General features: G+C 44.6%; 1 pseudogene; it reads left to right on the forward strand.

Annotated features, from left to right (window-relative positions):
• Positions 1 to 2,847: 2,847 nt before the first annotated feature.
• Positions 2,848 to 5,490, forward strand: LOC134622934 (kinesin-like protein KIF1B; annotated as a pseudogene).
• The last annotated feature ends 1,005 nt before the right edge of the window (positions 5,491 to 6,495 follow it).

Below are 6,495 nucleotides of genomic sequence, written 5' to 3' on the forward strand. Positions count from 1 at the left end.
GATTTTTGGTGTTTATTTATGAGTGTCGTTTTATTTGCATGGTTTTATTCTGTTTCTGTTGCATGGTTTTTAGTGTTTTATGTGACATAATTTTTATCCACTGTGGACTGGCTGCACATGGGACAAATTAGCTGATAGAGATCACCTGCTGAGGCATGGGTGTGTGCAGAGGTGGCCTATCAGCTGTGTAAAGACCTTTTAAAAGCAGGCTAGCTGAGCACTGGAGGAGGGAGGCCCCACACTGGAAGATTAATGCTAGATGGCCAATGTGACACGGCGACAGTAGGAGACAACGCGTGTGATTGGCAGCAGGGCAGAGGTTTACCTTATTTGTTATTTTACAGGGCACCGACGCAAGGGGAGCTGTGGTGGCATTGCATGACGGGTGCAGAATGCAAGCTGGGCTGGGATGTGATTGGCCCAGTGGAAGGACAAGAGGATGGGAGGCTCTTCCTCGTCTGCCGAAGACGAGGCTGGCGTGGACTCCGCTCTAAAGAAGGAATTCCTGGCCTGCTGGTGGACCCATGATGAACATGTTGCATAATTATATCAGGGGGTTTTAGGGAATGTAGAAAATGGTAGTTTTACAGGTTTTAGAATTATTTTATTTAGTTTTAGTAGATTGACAACATTTTATTACTTACTTTTTAGGGGTGTTTTTATTTGTGCTCCCTGGCCTATTAATAAACTGTTTCTGATCAGACCTGCTTCATCTCTGTGCCCTTGGTATCTGACTCGCTTGCTCCCCCTTGTATTTTAAAGAATCTTTCTTTTTAGCACGACATTCTGGCGCGACCGCTTTAATGTCTGCGTGTTACAGTTGCACGACCTTTTCCATTTTCGCTGCCCTTTACTTTGCTTCATTGTCTCTGTTGCCTGACTCTTTGTGCTTCTCTTTTTTTTTTTTCTGTGCGCTCTTTCTTCCTCAGGTTTTCTATTGATAAGGATATTGATAGGTACCAGAGAACATAAAGCTCCTTCACTGAAAGACCTTTATGCTTCTCATTAGTCCCATAGGCTCATAGAAATAAGCTCTCCAGTTTGTGTGTGCTTGTGTGTTGCATAAGATCTGTCTTCATTCATGCCTGTCGTTATTACGCCTCCTAAGCTCCAAACCAGTAAAGGCAATCTTTGGAGGCAACACCCTTTTTAGTACTTTTCTGTATTTGTTTGTGATTGTGACACTGAACCACAGTGCTATGTATATCCTCTGTAACACTCAGATGTTTCCAGATCAGTGTTTTCACCCTCAGCTGTTTCTCACTATAGAGTCTTAACTCAGTGCCAATGAGGCACCAGCAGAGCATATCTGGCCCCCATCTGTGGCTGATAGTGCCCCCTGCTGTTAATAACAGGAACACAGTAACCTTGTATAGAGCTCATAGTGATGGCCTTGCTGCTGCAAGGCAGTCATTTGTATCCATGTGTGCTGTATATTCTGAGCATATGCAGTTATGTGAACTCTCAGGTTTTATGTATCAGGATGTCATTAAAAAAACAAACAAATCAGGTCCTTATTAGGTCTCAATATGAGGTAAATGCAACCTCAGATGAACAACACAGAACACATTATACCATGTCATTATTTATTTAACAAACACTGAGCCGAAATTCAGATGTTTAAAAAACTAAATACATCCAAGACTATTTCCATAATTAGTTAAGAGGGTCAGTATTAGCCAAGTGCTAATCAAATGCACTAGATCATCAGTAAGTGTAACCACTACTGTCAGTTTGCTGGTGTGGCGTATTCAGGTAAGTGGTAACATACTGAGGAGGAGAGAAGCAGTTGTTGATACCCATGAATGTGGGAAGGTTTTGAAGTCGATCATTTTACAGCAAGAAAGATTATTCGCATTTTTTAAAAAAAATCTAAGACTGTTTCCAATCTTACCAGGAGTGGACGTCCCAGAAAATTCACCCCAGACATCTGAGGCTCTACAGGCCACAGTTAGCATGCTAAATGTTGGAGTTCATGACAGTGCAATTAGAAAACAAATATGGCCTGTTTGGAAAGGCTTCCAGGAGAAACCATTTTCCCTCTAAATACAACATGGCAGCAAGGGTTAGGTTTGCACAGTTGAAAACCTAAGCCCTAATGCACAGCTTTAACATTGGTGAAAAGCAAACACGGCATACCAACAGTTTTGCACGGGTGATGATTATTTGGGCTTTTTTTGCTGCCAAAGAACCTGCAAAGTGTGCAGGTCACTGAGTGAGCCATGAAGTATTCTAGAGTCAAATGAGATCATCGTTGGGTCAGTGACTCCAGAGCGCAGCAGCAAAGCAACAACAGAGTGGTGCTGCAGTGGCTCAAAGTTGAAACTTCAACATGATTGAACGTCCACACTGCTGTGAAACACTAATAAAAAAGGATTACCTCAAGTTTTTGCTGTGAAAGTTGGTTCTATCAGCTGCTGAATCACAGGATGTACTTGGTTATAGTCATTTGTGCATTTTGGGTTGTTTTAAATAAATAATTATGTGTTATAATAATCTAGATCCATAAAACTGCTTTTTCACGTGTCTGTAAATGAATTTCTTTCTTATCATTGTCCCGATTGGTGTCGGCTGATGCTTGACACTCTGTGGCTGCTGATTTATCTGTTGTCAAGGTCTCACCTCAGTGCGATTCCTCATGTTTTGTCATGATTAAAGGATGAATGTGAACACCACTTTAGTCACTGTGTTCACTTCCTGATATGTCAGAACTGTGCTCACGTCACTCTCTTTTTTTAACAACATGACACACTGCTGTAAACAGAGACCCTGTAATGTTAGCACCAAGTAGGACTTCATAAAAAATGATGCTGCCAAGCTAACTTTTCCTCTTTCTGTCTTCTTCAGGACTTTGAGGCAGTGTGGGACAGCTCCCTGCACAACTCCCTCCTGCTCAGCCGCATCACTCCCTATGGAGAGAAGATCTACATGACCTTATCTGCGTATCTGGAGGTCAGCCGCTGCTCCGCCGTGTTGTACCTGTTTGTACATGTTTTTAAGTCTCTTGATGTCATCGTGTCTAACACACACCCTTTATCTCCTCTCTACAGCTGGAACATTGCATTCAGCCTGCCATTATCACCAAAGACGTCTGCATGGTCTTTTACTCCCGAGACGCCAAGATTTCTCCACCCACTTCTCTCAAGAACCTCTTTGGGACTGGATACTCCAAAACTCCTGACTGGTAAATCTGGGCTGCTGTACTGTGGCCATCTCTGTTTCACAATCAAAGATATCTGCCCTGATACAGAGTTGCCTTGTTCATGACTTCTGCTTCATTAGAGCAACCGAGTGACTGGGATCTACGAGCTGAGCTTGTGTAAGACGTCTGACACTGGAAGCCCAGGTGAGCGGACATGAAACATGTTTAAAGAACAGCAGCTGTTTTATGATAATTCTGCAGAGAGCTTCATCCTAATGAGGGCTCATGTCCTGAGCAGGGATGCAGAGGAGGAGGAGGAAGGTCCTGGACACATCAGTGGCTTATGTGCTTGGAGAGGAGAGCCTGGCCGGCTGGAGGCCCAGAGGAGATAGCCTCATCCTAGAGCTCCAGTGGGAGCTAGAGAAGATGGAGCAGCTGCAGGAGGCGGGGCCTTAAAAGATTTATAAAGAAATAAATCTCTGTTTAATATCGTAGAGGGAAAAATGACTTTTCAACTCAAAGACCAAAGTGCTAAAAGGTTTTCTCTTAGAGTACAGACTTTACATGACTAACCCTCCCCTCTTCTCCCCACCTCACATTCGCCCCCATCTTTCGTCCAGGTGGAAAAGACCCGTCACCTTCTGGCGCTGAGAGAGAAGCTGGGAGAGGCGTCTCCTGTGGGAACAGCTCCCACCACCAAGTCCCTGAGCGAGTCTCTGTCTCCCAGCATGAGCTCCGGCACTCTGTCCACCTCCACCTCCATCTCCTCGCAGATCTCCAGCACCACCTTTGAAAGCGCCATCACACCGAGCGAAGGCAGCGGCTACGATTCCATCAACATCGAGAGCTGGTGGATCGTGAGAAGGAGCTGGCCACCAAGGTGAGAAAAACGTCGGCTTAGTGGGCGTTCTTGTTGCTGCCTTCTTCCTTCTCTGCTGGGAGCTGATGGGTCTTGTTCCTGTTGTGTTGTAGTGCCTGCACCTTCTGACACACACCTTCAATAGTGAATACAACCAGCTGGTGAACAGCATCAGTGACTGCAAGGTGAGACATAATAGAAATAAAAACAATAGCCTTTCTGCGTCACATCAGGGAGTTGATATATTAACGTCTACCTCATCCTGCTGTTGTTTCACTTCAGCTTTCTGACATCTCACCGATCGGACGTGATCCATCCGTGACGAGCTTCAGCAGTGCCACCCTCACCCCTTCCTCTACCTGCCCCTCTCTGTCGGACTGTGGCTCCGTGGACCAGAAGTAAACATATTTTTAGGAACATTGACTTCGATCTTCAAACGGTTATTGACAGGTTATCTATTTGATTCTAACTTGGTGCGATTTGTGTTAAAGGACCCCTGAGAACAGCTCACGTGCCTCCAGTCCATCCTGCTCAGACTATGAAAACTTCCCGATGGTTCCCACTCTGGAGACCTCCTACCTTGCGCGGGCTGCAAAGAACAAGTTCCTCAACTTGGTGCCAGATATTGAAGAAATGCGACCAGGGTGAGTAATGCCATATTAACCCAAATACTGTCACTATGACATGTGTCTCACAGACAGTCGATACTCATGTTCTCGAGTTCAAGCAGAAATGATGTGGATCGATTCAAATTCCTGAACCTGGATGATTTCAGCTGGAAACAAACCAACTCTGCTTCATCCTCAGAAAAACAAGCGCTCTCTTAAAAAATACATAAATGAATCAAATCTCTTCTTTTCAGATCTGTTGTGTCCAAGAAGGGTTTTCTAAGCTTCACGGAGCCTCGCTCTAACTCATGGGTGAAGAATTTTGTGGTTGTTCGCCGGCCCTACGTCTTCATCTACAACAGCGACCCCCGTGGAGCGAGGCGTCCTCAATCTCTCCACAGCACAGGTGGAATACAGCGAAGACCAGCAGGCCATGCTTAAGGTACAGTTTGAGGCAGGATAGACAAAGGCTGGATGTAACACGCTTGTCTTTAATGAGAATTCATTCAAATTGTTTTGGTGGCCAGTTTTGGACACATTGATTGATGAAATGGCAAATGGACTGGGATTTATCATTTGAATGAACATGAATATAATGTGATGTTTTCTTTTCAGACACCCAACACATTTGCAGTGTGCACAAAACATGGAGGCATCCTCCTGCAGGCAAACAGCGAGAAAGACATGAACTCTGTACGCTTTTAATCCTCTGCTAGCAGGAACGATAAGGTACACACACACACACACACACGCTCCTCTCACACCACAGTCAAACGTGCAGCTTCTGCGCTCTTCAAAAACATTCCCTTCTCCTCACAACGTAAAACTCTCCCCGCAGATCTAAGCTGGCGAGGCGGCGCAGCGGCCTGACGAAGAACTGAGCGGCCGGAGCGGTACGCGGGAAAACCACCGCTTCCATCCTTTCTGAAAAGCCTTTGAAAATACCGAAAATACCAAGTGTTAAAACTTATTAATCATTGTGATTCTTGTATTGTGGCTTAAGTCTCTTTTCATGCGACTCAAACGTTGACGTTCCACTGAACTTTTGCCTCCCCGCTTCCCTCCAGCAACCCCGCTGCCAACTTAGCTTTCCTCCTCTCTATTCCCTCCCCTCAGCTTTTTGTGTTTTCGTTTCAATGACAATGTTTGGGTCTAATTTTGTTCCGCTTCGTTGTCATTCCCAAACTCCCCTAACTAAGTAGCATGTTGTAGTAGTCTACTCGTGTGTGCACGACTCTTTAGAAACTTTCCGTTTGCCAAACATCTGTACAAAAAAATGTCTCTCAGTGTTATTTGCCTCCTGAAATGAGTTTTATTCTATTTTGGGTTTTTTTTGTTGTTGGTTTTTTATTAAATTAACATGCTTGCATGATACCTGCAGCAGTCCTCAGGAGAAGACCAGGTTTGCTCAGTTTCAAACAAAAAACAAAAATGAACCAAATCAGCCAGCTTACATTTGAAACCATGAAGGAAAAATCTACAGATGTCTCCAAGTGACGTGTTAGTTTATGCGCTGCTACCTAAACTATAGCTGCTAGTAGGTTTATAGGGTATTTTTCTTCTCGCAGTGAGATTTGCATCAGGCTGAACCGTCTCTGAAACAAAAACTCAAAGTGGGAATGAACTTTGACAGGAGGGCCGCGCCCGATTTCCTCTGTCGTCCACGTCATACTTAGATCCTCCTCAATCTGTGTACATACGCCGCCTCTAAACCCCGATAGTGCTAGTGTCAGTTAGTGAGTCAGTAAAATACTCATGCATTTGTGTTAACATAAAACTGCAGAGACTAGAGACAAACAAGCGAGGATCGCTTCATATCTCAGCAGTTTAAAAAAACAAAACAATGACCGATTGTTCCTGCAGGAGTAGATTCAGGCCCCTTTTGC

This window comes from Pelmatolapia mariae, unplaced genomic scaffold (genome assembly GCF_036321145.2).
Source record: "Pelmatolapia mariae isolate MD_Pm_ZW unplaced genomic scaffold, Pm_UMD_F_2 NODE_ptg000292l+_length_28738_cov_1, whole genome shotgun sequence".
Lineage (NCBI taxonomy): Eukaryota > Metazoa > Chordata > Actinopteri > Cichliformes > Cichlidae > Pelmatolapia > Pelmatolapia mariae.